The sequence below is a fragment of the Carlito syrichta genome, unplaced genomic scaffold, assembly GCF_000164805.1.
Source record: "Carlito syrichta isolate Samal-C Ts95f unplaced genomic scaffold, Tarsius_syrichta-2.0.1 Scaffold117918, whole genome shotgun sequence".
Classification (NCBI taxonomy): domain Eukaryota; kingdom Metazoa; phylum Chordata; class Mammalia; order Primates; family Tarsiidae; genus Carlito; species Carlito syrichta.
In genome coordinates, this window is record NW_007062014.1 from 126,744 (window position 1) to 143,250 (window position 16,507).

The 16,507-nt window shown below is 33.6% G+C and overlaps 1 protein-coding gene and 1 pseudogene across 1 annotated transcript in view; one reads left to right on the forward strand and one right to left on the reverse strand.

Moving 5' to 3' along the window:
• Nucleotides 1–16,507, reverse strand: part of MNAT1 (MNAT1, CDK activating kinase assembly factor) — a gene marked incomplete at its 5' end in the record, with an annotated part of 152,498 nt that overhangs the window by 98,432 nt on the left and 37,559 nt on the right. The gene's annotated exons all lie outside the window — the stretch shown is intronic.
• LOC110594617 lies at nucleotides 1,579–1,840 on the forward strand (annotated as a pseudogene).

Sequence of the window (16,507 nt, forward strand, 5' to 3'; positions counted from 1 at the left end):
TCTGCAGTAGGAGATGGAGGGCAAACTGCTATTTCACTCACACTTGACATTGAAGGCACAGGTTCTGGTTCCTTGCTAATTCAATTGTATCTGCCCTCTTGAAAAAAATAATTCAGTAATGCCTGTATAGTAGTTCTTTTCTTCTCTTCCTAGATGACGTAGTAGCACAGGAATACATTCTGAACAGTTGCTGCAACTTTCATGTACCATTCTACGTCAGGTTCTGTGCCTCAAAAACTAACAGTGCCTCCTCAAATAATGCGAATGCATATTCACATCTTTGAAAGTTCCCAACTTGAAGGTTCATATAGGGGACTTACTGTACTGAAGAAAAAGCAATGGCTACCAAGAGGTGGATGTGATTCAGTCAAAGAAAAAGTGAACCAGTAAAGAACTAAGATCATGGCTACTGTTTTTTGAGATGCTGCTGTTTTTTGGGATGCTCTCATTTTGCTTGTTGACTTTCTGAAGGGCCAATAACAACAACAACAACATCTGCTTATTATGAGGATGTTTTGAGGAAGTTAGTCAAAACGTTAGCAGAAAAATTCCTGAAAAAGCTTTACCAGAGAGTCCTTTCTCCACCACACATTCTACCCATCAAACAAGGGCAATTTTGCATTAGTTTCGATGGGAAATCATTAGGGCCTTACAGTCCTGATTTGGCCCTTCTGACTTTTTTTTTGTCTCCTAGTCTTAAAAAATCTGCAAAGGGCACTCATTTTTCTTCAGTTGATAATGTAAAAAAGACTGGATTGACATAGCTAAGTTCCCAGAACCCTCAGTTCTCTAGGGATGAACTAAAAAGCTGGTATCATCACTTACAAAAGTATCCTGACTTTGATGAAACTTGTGTTGAAAATAAAGTTTATACTTTTATTTTTATCTTTTAATTCCATATTTTCCATGAACTTTTTGAAGTTCCCTTATATATAAGCACAGTCCGTCTTTACATTTTCCTATTTTTATTACACACTTTTAATATTTTTGATAATCCCTAATTAGGAAAGTTAGTGAAATTATTTTCTGCAAAGCTTTGCCACATAAATTTCTATTCTCTTAAGTCTTATCAGATATGTATGTATTTCATAGCACACACACACACACAATTAGAAAATTTCATGATAAAAACTAAATTAAATAAAAATATCCAGGTATTTTTCTGAGAAGAATGAACTTCTACATAACTAAAATACAAAGACCTACAGGCCACATTTGAGCACAAGTGAAATCATACAGCACTATTACATTGAGATTTACATATTTATCATACATCTGGGCATAGAATTCTAATTTATAAGTATCTCTATTTTTCATATAGTCCATGTTTATTGGTTCTCATCAATTTATTGATTTTATAATTTTTTAGAAACCATTCTTGCAGTTATCAATTCCTCCATTTTCTAGTTGATGATTGTTTTTGTTGTATCCTTTAGTTTCCCTTTTTTCCTGTAAATTACTAAGTTGAATACATAGTACACATTAGCTGTTTTATTTATTTTTTTAAAAAAAGGTAAGGTCTTTGCTGAGGGTCACATCAAGCTGCTACATGCATCGGGGACATCTTTAGGAGTCAGTATGATGACAGAAGACATCAAGACCAAAATCAAGAATTATAAGACGGCCCCTGTACCCAGGTTCCCCAGCGAGAACCAGACCAGGAACTGCGGGCAGAACTACCTGGACTTCCACTGCCTGTGAGAAGGCAATGACCACTAAAGGAGGTGATGTCTGTGTGTGTGAATGGTACTGGTGTGTGTACAAGTCTCTCTGCCCCAAATCCTGGGTTTCAACCTGGGATGACCACCTGGCTTAAGGCGCATTTCCTGGGAAGATCTGAACTGGCTCTGCTCTGCCTCCCTCCCTCTCCCAGATTGGTTAAAGGGGGACCTGGGTACATTTTGATCCCTACTTTGGGACCCTGAATCATGACTTAACTACTAATAAAAACTTACTGAAAAAGTGTTTAATAAAAAAAGGTAAAAGTCAAAACTTAAAAGTAACAAAAATGCCAACTGTAGCAGTGAGGAACAATCACTGAAGATGTCTGCACCTGGCTAATAGTTTTCCTCTTCAACAAGTTTAATTCCATGTAGCATGGTCCCAGTTAGTTAGACGAATTGCACCAGGCTTCTCTGACACCGTGATCCCAAAAGTACTTCACCAAAAACAAGCAAAGGACTTGAACAGACATTTCTCCACAGAGGACATTCACATATGGCCAATAAGCACATGAAAAGAAAAGTTCAGCATCACTAGTCATTAGGGAAATGCAAATAAAAAACACAATGAGATACCACTTCACACTCATGGCTATTATTTAAAAAGCAAAATAAAAAATGACAAATGATCCAGGCTCAGTGGTTCAGCCTATAATTCCAGCACTTTGGGAGGCCAAGGGGAGTGGATTGCCCGAGGTCACCAGTTTGCAGCCAGCCCGGGCAACTTGGTGAGACTCTGTCTCTAAAAAATAATTTAAAAATTAGCCAGGCATGGTAGCGCGAACCTGTAGTTTTGTCTACTTGGAAGACTGAGGCAGAAGGATTGCCTGAGTCCAGCAGGTCAGCGCTGGGGTGGCCGTGAGCGTGCCACTGCACTCCAGCCTGGGTGACAGAGTGAGACTTCCAACTGAAAAAAAAAAAAGGACAAGCATTCATGAAAATGTAGTGAAACTAGAACCCTTTGTGCATTGCTAGTGGGAATGTAAAATAGTGTATCTGCTGTGGAGAAAGGTATGGCAAGTTCTCCAGAAAGCAAGGTCTCAAAGTGATATTTGTACACCAATGCATATTCACAGCAGAAGCAACCCAGTGTCCATCAAGCAATGAGTGTGTGTGTACTGACAACATATATAGATACAGTGATATTCAGTCTTAAAGAGGAAGGAGATTCTGACATATGACAACATGAGGACAAAACCTATATAAATCCACTTACATGAGGCGCCTAAAGCAGTCAAATTCATAGAGACAGAAAGTAGACAAGTGATTACCAGAGGCTGGAGATGGGAAAAGTTAGTGTTTTATGGGTTCAGAGTTTCAGCTGAGGAAGATGAAAAGGTTCTGGTAATGGGTGGTGGTGATAGATGCATAGCAATATGGATATAGCTAGTGTCACAAATATGTACATTTAAAAATGGTAAACAAGTTCAGTTTTTATGTTACATGTATGATACCACAATTTTTAAAAATGGGTTTTTGGCTATTGTGATTTCCTCATTGCCTGGTTAGAATAATACGCAAGAAAAAGAGAATAAAAATGTTATGTCAGAAACTTCATTAATATTATCTTAACCTCCAACCTCCATATGTTTCACAGACTTTCTAAATAAACATGAAACTCTCAAGCTAAATCTTATACTATCACAGAGTAATCCACTTTCTGACCAATAACTCGAAAGAGAGAGCACTACATAGATTAAGAAGAAGATTGCCTAAGTGAAATATCTTGAGAAGCATTCTGACATCCTGTTTCAAGTGTCTTCTTCATAAGTTTCCAGGCACTAAATTCTCCTGCCATATAATATAAAATGCCCAGTATTAGAGTCACTTGTTTAAGCTATTGGGGGGAAGGGAGACGAGAGGGCAAGAGGAGGAAGAAGGGAAAGAAAAATACTGCAACAACTAAAGACACACATTTAAGTCAGACTAACATTCCATTTTCATTTCAGAAATTAAAGACAAAGCCCCAAAAGGATGACACAGAATGGGTATTTTAAAGAGCTGAAATACTTTACACAGAAAATAATGTTCAAGAAAGACAAGCTTTCTTAAGTCATTACAATGGGAAGCAACATACTTAAAACTAATCATTCTTTAAATATTAGCTACAATACCCAAGTTTCTGAAGTTATGATATCCTATAATTCAAAGTTTTCTCTGAAGTTTGTGGAAACATAAAAGATAACTGAATAAGAAAAGTTAACATTATTTACTCTTTGCCAGGCACTATTCTAAGGACTTTTTCCCCTCTTCATTTTAGTCATTTTCTTTTTTTCCCCTAGGTGCTTTTATATACATTGTTTCATTAGTATTCACAGTAACTTTATGAGATAGGTACTATTAGTCCTACTTAACAGATGAGGAAGCTAGAGGTCAGAAAAATGCAAGATCAAACTGTAGTTAAAAGCAAGTTGAAGATTAAAAGGCAAGTCAGTCAGATTCTAAAGTCTGTGTTTTTCCCCCTAACTTCCTCACTTTACGGATTATAGAGACTAATATCCCCCAAATGTAAATGTTTCTAAAGTCACATGGAGTTTAGATTTCCTAATAGCTGTACGGTGTAGGTTCTACTAGACCACACTGCCTTTTATTATCCTATTTTTGAACAATATAATCGTGGTTGTTTAAAAGTTTTAATGTCAGTATGTAAATCCTAGGTGGTTTTAAGCAAATTTCTATACAAATTCTAAAGTTCAGATATGTAATACACCATAGTTTCAAAAAGGAGTATTTAAGAAATAATATATAGAAAAAAAAAACAATACTCAGTGGTAGCTCTGTTTACTGTCAAAATAAATCAAATTTTGTAAGTGATACACAATCTGGCCTTCTAATGTTCAATCTATCTCCCCCCCCAAAAATGGTGTTATATGGATGTCAAGTTTCTCATATCTAAAGGTGGGACAGAATTTAGAAAACAATGACTTACACTTATTGATACATTAAGATTTTTTTTTTTTAAACACCAACAGACTAGATAATGTCTTAAACAGTCAGATGAGAAAAGTGGTTATGGGTTTTAAGTGACTGGAGGAAAAACGGCATTTAAAAGTTTTCTAGATGCAAAATGGTTATCAAATAAAATATTTTCACCAAAACAGTAAAGGTGAAGAATATTATTCTAAATTATCAACCCCCCAAAAGGAGTATTCAGATCAAGGAAGTCAAAGTGATATATTGCATTTTCATTAAATTTGGTTGGGTCTGGTGTTGACTTAAGTGCTATAGAAAATCAATAATAGATGAAAAAATGAAACAGGACAACTTGTGCTAGACGTCAGAGGACAAACAAAGTCTACAAAAGCAAAGTAATAGGGAGGACAGCAATATTACTAGAGCAGTATGCTGTGTTCTGAGACTATAAGAAATATGAGCTGAGAATGGGTATATGCAGAAGTAGCGGTAGGCAAAGACTAAATCAGTACAAATAGCTTAAATGACAGCTAGAAAAGACTCCCAGGCTAACCTGAACTCACATGATAAGAAATCAGAACTCTCAAAATAATGTCAGAACCTCTTCTATCCATTATATTATCAAATAAATGATAAAACAAATAAATAATGCTCAATATGACAAGAGAGTATGAAGAAAGATGCTCTCATACACAGCTAGCAGAAAAGCAAATTATGGAATTGCTTTCTTTATAAAAAGCAATTTCAGGTCAGGCATGATGGCTCACTCCTGCAATCTTAGCACTCTGGGAGGCTGAGGCAGGAGAACTGCTTGAGCCGAGGAGTTCGAGATCAGCCTAGGCAACATTGCGAGATCTCCCCACTACAAAAAAATTTTAAAACTACCTGGGCATAGTGGTGTGTACTATAGTCCCAGCTACTCGAGAGGCTAAGGTGAAAAGATCACCTGAGCCCAGGAGGTCAAGGCTGCAGTGAGTCTTGAGGGTACCACTGCACTCCAGTCTGGGCAAAGGAGTGACACCCCTAACTCGAAAAAAGGAAAATAAAATCAGAAGGTAGAAAAAAAAAAGTAATTTTGCAAACCTTTAAAATCTTTACATTATTTTGGCTCAGTAAAACCACTTGTGTAAGAATTTATTTTTAAAAATCAGAAATATAACCAAATTTCTCTTCATAAGTCTGTTTACTACTATTTAATTATATTGTGAATAACTAAAAGAGAACTAAATGTTCAAGAAAGATCGGAAAATGTTAGTAAACATCAGTTCAATCACAACATAAAACAGTATGTAACAATTTAAAATTATGTTCAAAGAGAAATTAATAAATTGTTAAGCAAATAACCATAATATTCTAGATTTTTAAAAATCTACATAAGAAAAAACTTAAAGAAAAATGTTATCTATAGTAGTTATCACTGGGTAATGAAATTATGAACTATATATATTTTTATCTGTGTGGTACTATTTTTTAAGTTGGCCAAAATGCATATATTTCATATTTATAGCCATAAAAAAGATAAAAACATATACTAGGCACCACACTAAATAACACCATAGGGAGAAAAATCAGAAAAAACATATTGCAAGACAACTGGCCTGGTCTCTTCAGTAAGTCAATGTCACAAGAAATAATAACAACCAAGTATGGGGTGCAATGAGAGCTCTTCTAGATTAAAAGAGAATTAAGAGGTTTAATAAACATACTAGGAATCATTGGCTCTGTACTGATTTGGGAGAGAAAAAACAGCCATGAGATATTTTGAAGACAACTGGGGAAATCTGAATACACACTGAGTATTTGGTTATATTAAAGAATTTTTGTTAATTTTGCTTGGTATAATTATGGTATTATAGTTATGTATGAGAATGTCCTATGCAGGGACAGGTCAGAGGGAGATATAAGTTGAAGAATTTAAAAGTAAAATTTCTTGAAAACTGAAATTACCTTTAAAATGGTTCAGGGTAAAAACAAAAACAAAAACAAAAAAATTCTCATATATATATATATATATATGAAGCAAGTATACCAAAATCTTAAAGACTACTGGATCTAGAAATTAATCATATGAGTACTCATTGTATTCTATTCCTTCTTACATTGCTATTTTTAAGATTTTTTTACTATAAAAAGTTTAAAAATAGAACATGGAACCAACCATGTTGCCCATCAAAGCTGAACTGGATAAAAAAAATGTGTATATTCCATATACACAATGGAATATTATGCAGCCATAAAGAAGGACAAATATATGGACTTTGCAGCAAACTGGATGGATTTGAAGTCAATCATACTCAGTGATTTATCACAGAAACAAAGAACTGAGTTCCATATGTTCTCACTCATAAGGTAACCTTGAACAATTATAATGCTGTAAGAAAGCAACTGGTAGTAGCGGAAAACTGTCAGAGGAAGGCGGGGTGGGACTGGCAGTTGGAGGAAACTGCTAGGGGAGGGAGGAGCACACCTCATTAACAAGTGTACCTGCATGATCAATGTTTGTATGCCTAACCCTGAATTGTACCCCACATCTTTATAATAAATAAATTTGGCTCGGTGGCTCAGCCTGTAATCCTGCACATTTGGGAGGCTGAAGTGAGTGGATTGCTTGAGCCTGCGGATTCGAGACCCGCCTGGGCAACTTGGTGAGACCTCATCTCTACAATAAATCAAAAAATTAGCCAGATGTGGTAGTGCGCACCTGTAGCTCCAGCTACTTGGAAGGCTGAGGCGGAAGGATCGCCTGAGCCTAGCAGGTCAAGGCTGTGGTGGCCGAAAGCGGCCACTGCACTCCAGTCTGGGTGACAGAGTGAGACTCCAACGCAAAAAAATAATAATAATAATAATAATAAAAGTTTAAAAATAGATCATGGAATCTGTGTTAGTTTTGAAAGAAAAATAAGGAATCTATTTTGCATTTATAGCAAAGATAAATATAATAATGCCAAAAAAAGAAAAGCCTAGAATCAAGTAGGTCAAGTTTGTAATTAGTTTAGTAATGAAGGTTGAAGTAATATGGTCTAGACCAAAAGGAAGAGAAATAAGAAGAATATAATTATTATAATTAGAACAGCAAGAATTAGCAGCAATCTGGTATAGCTGAGACAGAAATCAAAATGTGAAAACCAGAGAGATCTGACTAGCAGAAATAGGAAAACTGGGAAAGGGAAGAAGAGAGACAATTAAAGAAAGATTAAAATGCAGACTGGGAGAAAATGTTTGCAACTCACATATTTTATAAACATATCGTATCCAGAACATATATAAAGAATTCTTATAAGAATAAAAAGAAAAATCACTTGATTAAAAACGGGCAAAAAATTTTAATAGACATTTCACCAAATGTTAATAAGCACATGAAAAGATGCTCAACATCATTAATCTTCAGAAAAAATGCAAATTAAAAAGCACAATATTTGTTTTACATTCACCTGAATGACTATCATCAAGAGACCAGACAATAAAAAGTGTTGGTGAGGATTTGGGGAAATTGGAACTCATCAACATTGCAGTTGAGCGTATAAAACAATACAGCCACTTTGGAAATAGTTTGGTAGTTTTTGTATTTAAATTACAAATAAATTTATTGTATGACTTAGTAACTCCACTCAAGTATCTACCAAGAGAAAATATGACAACATATAAATGAAAACATAACACATAAATGTTCACAGTAGCTATTCACAGTAGCCAAATAGTGGAGACAATCTAAACGTCCAACTGGTGAATGGATAAGCAAAATGTGGTATATTCACACAGTATGAATATGAATTTATGCATTCAACAGTCACACAATATGCTGAGTACAATATTATTCAGCAATAAAAATGAATGGAATATTGATATATGCTACAACATAGATGAACCTACAAAACATTATGCTAATTAATATAAGCCAGATGTGAAGGAATACATAGTATATAATTACATTTATATGAAATATCCACAATAGGTAAAACTACAAAGACAGAAAGTAAATTAATTACTGCTATGGGTTAGAAGTATGAATGTACTGTGATTGCAATTGAGCATGAGGTATCTTTTTGGAGTGATGAACACATCCTGAAACTGGATTAGGGAAATGATTTTAAAAGTCTGTAAATTTACTAAAAATCATTGAATTATACACTTCAAATGAATAATTTTTATGGTAAGTAAATCATACCTTAACAAAGCTATTCAAAATAAAAAGAATTTAAGACAGTGGTTCAAATTAACTCAACATTTTTTATTGTGAAATATCCAAGTAGAAATGTTCAGTAAAGGTAGTTAAAATATTTTTTTTAATGAGAAATTTTGCAATCATCAGCATCAAAATGATGGGCAAAGCCACATAAGTATGATGGGTATGAGAAAATATATAAAGAGAGGTCCTAGCACTGAGTTTTGAAAAGCACTATTAAATAATTCAATTACATTTTGTTGACTTTTAAAAGTAAAACACACAACTGAGGCTCTTTCCATTTTTGTTGTTGTTGTCATACAAATAATAAATAGATGAGGGTTTGAAAGTAAAAATGTAGTGAGAAGAGCCACAGGAAATTATGGCCCAAACTCAGGGAGGAGAAATGCATGCAAACTGTACATTCAATAATACACATAATTTATGGTTTTACTCCCTTGGAATGTAACAGAATGGCGGCCCTGCTTCTCCTCTAAATACGAAGGCTTTGAGCCCCAGACTACATTTCAGTCATTTGCTAGTCAAAAAATATATATGAAAAGACTTTCTAAAATTCATCTTATTTCCATATAGAAAATCACACAAACATTTGCAGAACAATGCAGTTAAACATGGCTGTGTTCTAATAAGCTGAAATGTATCACTTAACTTTTCTTATTCTGCAAGTTTAAAAGCTACTACAAAAAACAGTTTATAATTTACTAAGACTTGCCGGTAGGTAATCTATCCATTACATATATTATCATTACTCTCTTACCAAACAAAGAAAGAGCAAACACTACCTTTTGTGCTAACTCTAAACACAGGCTATTTTAAAATGCATACACTCACACACATAGAATGCAACAAGCCATTTATAATAACAGTATTAACGAAAATACCTTACAAAATAACAACTGTGGAAATATTCAATTAGTATCATTAGCACATAGGTTGTTGAAATAAACAAATAATAAGAATACTAAACATGAAAATCCAGTTCTATACAGTTCCAATCACTATATGGTTTTCTGTTATCACAGAAGTTGTAATTAAAAGTGTTAGCAATATAGGATGACAGGTTAAACGCTTCTGCAAATCCTTAAACACAATTTTAAATTCAGAACTCCTTTAATTTTTCTATTTTGCTTAATGACTTTTATTCACCAGGCTACCCTTATCTTCAACATACTTGCTAATAAGCCCTGTAAGTTTGTTAAACTTTGCGTAACTGTCCATTTTGCATCTGTTTCCCATTAGGCTGTAAGACCCTATATTCACTGCCGTGCCTTACAGCACAATACCTGGCACCAAAACAGCTGCTCGATTTTTGTTGAATTAATGAATAATATAAAATTAAAAAGCAGTCATCTGATGTAGCAGTATGACTACTAGGGCAACCATAAGATGATCAGGTTTCCAAATCCTATAAATTTAAGAATGTTCTTACTAAATATAAACAATTGAAAGTTTATTAATTACTTTTACTATGAGGTTACACAAGAAATAAATCTCCACGTTCTCTAGTCTTTAATTTTTTTTTCACTTATCCATTGCAATCAGTGGATGCTTTTTATTCAGAGGCTGGGAATGTGATTTCTAGTCATTTAAGTAATCATTTTAACAAAATCTCAGATAGCAAAACATTATGGTTACTCTTTGCCATTCACCATCCATTCACACAACAGATATCAAACACCTAGTATATGCCAAGAACTGAAAAGTATAGCAGGAAACAAAACAGACACCAGTCCCTGCCTTCGGGGAGCTTATATTCCAGTAAATCATATTACATTAAGATTGTGCCTTCTATTTTTATTTCTTACATCATTTCAATAAAAAAAAGTGGTGGTTGTTTTTAAAAACTAGTTCCTCTCACAATATTAAATTTATCAAATTCTATATAATGTGTTGTATTGCTAAATGGAACCAGAAACCAGAATGTTTCACTCTGATAGCTTTAAACTACTACAATTCTCGTGACTATTTCCAAAGAAAATATCTACAGGAAGCCTTTTAGAAATCAATAGAGGTATTTCTGAATTAGTGTTTCTATTTTGGTAATGTCCTTAATAACTTTAATATGTGTGCATATGTGTTTTGTGTATACACAAATGTCTATGTGTACATATGTACATGGTTGTGTATAGATTTTTTAAATTGTGTGTAACCCACTAACCCACACATAAATTTTTAATGGGATAGAGAACTTAAAAAATATACCTGGCACTGTCCATAAGCTGTTCATTTTGAATACCATTTCTTTGGTAATTCAGTTGTTTTCAATTTATTTTAGGAGCAAGCAGATCAATTTTTATACTCTGCTGTTCTGGTCACTCTAGGGTGATGTCAGCCTGTCATCACTACAACAGCTGCATTGTAATAACTTCCTGGTAGCACATAATTTCATGGTAAGTACGATTCATTTTTCCCCATAGAAATGGCTCTCTCGAATGTCTTTCAAAATTTACAGTAAACAATAAAAGGACAAATGTGGGACAAGGCCCTACATGTTAAGAGGTAACTGCATACTTATCCTAGCACTGCCTCTAAACTGGAATGAACTGAGGTGAAACATTTAATTTCTCTAAGTTTCCTTTCACTATCCACAACAACGAATGGGAAGTGAGTAGGGAGAGTGGGCCAGCAGGTCTAGCCTGCTATGATTTCATGGCCACTAAGTGGAAGTAAGCCGCTGACTCACAATGTACCATAAAAATAAATATAATTTTCCTCCAATTTTATGTAAAATAATTTGATTCCATATATACTGGAGAAACAGCCAGTGGAAAAAATAAACAAGCACTAATCCCTGGATTCACAACTCTCTACTAGAATAATCAAACTCCATTCCCTTTTTGAATGTACATTTGGAAATAAGTGGAATATAACTTTTTTAAAAGTATGATTGGCTTTTTTAAGCATCCTCATGATGACTTACTACAAGTCAACCTTTATGAACACTCCAGTCCTTTTAAAATGTGGTGCCAATTTTCTTAAAAAAAAAAAATTTCTTCCAAAAAAAAAAAAAGCAGACATTTCCAAAACAGCATAATATTTTTCTAGCTCTTTAATAATGCTCAGTGCTATTCAAATATGTAAGATATGCCTGAAAACATCAAAAAAGAATTTCTCCAGCTCTCTAGCTGGAGCTTAAGCTTCTTGTTCATCATTAGAGATAAAATAGTCCTAAAAGAGCTGTGTTTCCTTCCTTGGCCAAACTGTTTCTGAAAATGTTATTAGCAAATGGGCCATGGAAACTCATTCAAATCTGTTCACTACAGTCGAATTACTTTAAAGACTTGTTAACCAAATTCATTTATAATCCCCTCCCTGAAACATATACTTATTTAGTGTTCACATTAGTACACAGAAAAAACTTTATTTAATAATTTTAACTATATTTTTAGAATTCTTATCATTATATAAAAATAAGATTTTCCTTGAGAAAAACTTCAAAATTAATAAAATAACATTTACAAATAAAAAGTTTGAAAAAAATTAGGAAACAGTATCTACCATTAAAAGATTACTCGTAAAAAATAAATATCATTAAAGCTTCTGAAATAATATATAATTACAACCAAATCCTGGATATTTAATAAGCATTCCTATAAATTCCTTTGTATTGGTTTAGAACTAATATGGTTCACAAAGAAACTAACTGTAACACTGTATTTCTGGATAAATGCTATTGTTTTTCAGAAAGTCATGGGTCTGAAACTACAAGAGAACATGATATATAAAAGGAATACCATTTTCCCCTCTACTACAGCCTGTTTTGACTATAACTGCTTTTTATACAATTTTATCTCCCTACCTGAAAAATGCAAAAATAAAGATAAGAAAGGAACTAAGACATGTTTACCTCAAGTAGTTCTACATCTGAAACATCTAAGAAAAATATAGAAGGGGCCTAAATGATGTGACTGCCTTAATTCATCACAGCTAAACAATGATGTGCACAGAGATTGAGTTCTAAAGTCAGAGTGAGGCAAAAAATAGTCAAAATAAGCCCTCAAAAATCCCTTAACTAGTCCATAAAGTATACTGTACATATATCTGTGCATATTGTTATCTCTTTATATAAATCCAACTAAGTTAGTTATTTTCTCCAGCATTGGAACAGATTGCTGTTTCTTCTGTGGAAAACCAAAGTAGTTGGCTAGCATTTGGCATCCATGTTGTTTCAAAAAGTTTTGGGGGGAGGGAAAGAGGCATTCTTTGCTATTTTTCTCCTTGATCTGTTATTGTTTTCAACTTTAATTCAGTTAAGTTAAATGTACATATGATATGACTCTACTGAACATGACAGGAATCTGAATGTTCATTCAATTTAATTCATGGAAGAAGTGGCATTTAAGAGAGACTCTGAAGACTGAGTGACACTGAAATGGAGAGGGAGAAAGAGCATTCCTAGTGAAGGGAATTTCAGTACTAAAGAGAGCTCCAATACAGTAATGAAAATAGAAGCCAGAATACAAAAAAAAAAAAAAAAATAGAAGAAAGAATGGAGGAAGCAGAAACACTGAGCAAACTTGATTATTATTTTCATTAAATTATAAGATCAATGAAAATAGGGAGATATGACAGTAGCTTACAGGAAAGACAAGGTCCAAGAAGGAGACTTTGTTCTTATAATTCCAGGTTTTATTTTTCCTTGGACACTGACAAATGAGATGCAATGTTGAAATGTATTACTTTTACATTCTTTCTCTGATGCTGTCTTGCTACTGAACTACTATGTGTTGCCAAGAGGACATAGTGTCCAACAAATCATATCTCTTTCTATAAAAAGATCAGAAAAGAAAAACATCAAGAAGACTATTTGGTGAGACAAAACCTGCCTCCTTCAAAAGAGACAGTATTGCTTTTCAGAAAAAGGGTATTTGCCAGAAATTTTAAAAACAACTTTTTAGGCATGTGGCATTTTAGCTTATTTTCTTTTAGTAATTTCAAAAATAACTTCCAAGAAAGATTCTTGTCTTGATACTAAAGTGAAATGTTAGTTACCCAACAATAATGACAACTTAAACATAAGTCTAAATTTCTGAATGTAATAAAATATAAAAACTGCTTTTTATAAAATCTCTACAAATAGTACTATTATTATTATGTAAGCAAATAAAAGTATCATGTAAGGTTAGTAGTTTTCTAACAGAAATGTTTTCTAGTGAAAAGACAGTAGAAAGTTTTTTTATGCCATTATCAAGACTGCATAATTATAGCTTATTTAGATCTGAATCCTCTGTGCCTAGTACGGTGCTTGGTAAATATTAGAAATGTTTGTTTCACAAATGCTTGATAATAATCCCTCTAATGATCTACCTTATCCCTCAAAAACCTACATTAAAAAATCTTGGTACTATTTAAGGTCATTTAGCAACAGAACGAGTAGTCATTGTACCATTCCCATTATAGAAAACAAGAGCTAAGCCAAACTGTCACTGATCTTACCTTTCTTATGTTCTAAAAGGAAACAACTACTACAAATACTCTAATGATCTCAGTCTAACTTCTACAAACAAAACACACATACACACAACCGCCTCCATCACCACTCCCACACTCACAAAACCATCATGCAATTAGATATAGACTCTAAAATGCAGAACAGAATTTATTTATTTATTTAGGACTCTGATTCCCTTCTCATCTGTAATGTTGAACAAATTATCTTTTACTAAAACCACGCAGATACGTGATTAACTAACTACACAGTTCCATTAAAAGGATACAGAAACTGACTGGCGCAACAGCTCAAGCCTGCAATCCCAGCACTTTAGGAGGCCGACGTGAGCGGACTGCCGGAGCCCACAGGTTTGAGAACAACCTGGGCAACTTGGCTAGACCTCATCTCTACAATAAATCAAAAACTTAGCCGGGTGTCGTAGTGCGCACCTGTAGTTCGGGCTACTTGGAAGGCTGAGGCAGAAGGATCACTAGAGCCCAGCAGGTCAACGCTTGGGAGGCTGTGAGCGTGCCCCTGCACTCCAGCCTGGGTGACACAGTGAGATTCCAACTCAAAAAAAAAAAAAAAGGGGGATATGGAAATAATTATATATTGAACATGTGCCATATGCCAAACACTGTGCTAGGCATTATATATACCTTTGAGATAAATTATATTTAACTTATTTTACAGGAAAAGAATACTCCTTAAGACCAAGTAACAAACCCAAGTTTAAACCCTATACTGAAAAGATCCACCAAGTACTTTTCTATTACAGGACTACAGTATGTAAATTTATTTATTAAACACTTAGCAGATGTTAGGCACAGTGAGAGTACGATAGAAAGTATACAAAAACTGACACTACTTTCAAGCATTTAACAATATATATTTTAATTTAAATTTATTAAAATTAAGTTATATTTATCAAATATTATTAAAGATAAGAGGTTCATTTGTTTTAAAAATGTAGTAGATAAATACTTTTTAAATAAAAATTACCCTCATTCATTGAAATATATCAATTTATTTCTAGAAAATATTTACACAATGTTAGATTAATATAAATTCCATCTGTACTGAAATGTGTTTCACTCTTTTTAGATGCTCTCTTAAAAACTGTCTTCTTTTCATAATGAGCAAAAATAGTATCTTCTTCAAACAACATACCAATTATTGGCTTGTCTGTAAATCAATGTAAACTGTACATACTTTGAAAAATGAATCAGAAATACTATTTCAACTAAAAAGAATTCCTAGCAATGTGAAGTAAATTACCTTTCTAGAAAGTTGACTATGCTAACTGATCTTTTTGAATAACATTTTACTGTACTTTAACAGATCATTCTTCATAATTGACAGATATATAAGTTCATGATTCTTTGTAAATTTCTTATGTGGAAACATGTAATCACTGAGCATTAAGTAGTGATCTCACAAATACAAGATACACAATCACATCATTTTAGTTTTTTAAAATAAAAAAACTAAATTATTTTATAGTTTTCCTTTTATTAATTAATTAAAAGAAAGATGTGGTTAGTAAAACAATGCTCTAGAGGACAAACAAAGCAATTAATATGGGAGGGTTTAATAACATTGCTTTGAAGCCCTTCTGGAAATTGCAGGCTTGATAAAAGTACAAACATTCTACCAGTTGCTGAAACAGGTGCTACTGCCAGTCAGCAGCATTTGCTGAAGTACATTCTAAAGATTACTAATTAATCTCTATACTAAAACCAATAGATGTCTGTTATTTTGCTATGATCACCATTAAAAAGAAAGAAAGAAACACACCAAAAACAAAAAAGGAAGAGAGAAGGAGTCATCAAAAACAACTCTGGGTAAGACACAACTCCAGGTAAGCTCTGCATCTACTTAATCATTAGTTATACCGTTTTCTGGTATTCTTTATATTAAACTCAAGGCATCGGATGGAGTTATGAGTCTTACAGTCTCTCCTCATGCTATCTCTGAGTTATTTTCACTTATCACAAATATATAAAAGTATTTATGAGTTATTTGGGGAGAAGAATCATGCTATATAAATCTGCATGTTCTTTGCTGTTGTTAAATTTTGAACCTCTCCATCATAAGCACAGGACAAATACGACTTATAGAGGCATTCTCCAGATGACACCTACCATTGATCAGAAATCACACTCACACTCCTCTGCCTTCACCCTCAACATACATTCACTCCTGCATACTTTGTTCTACCACCATCATAGCCTACCTTTATTATATAAACACTGCTTG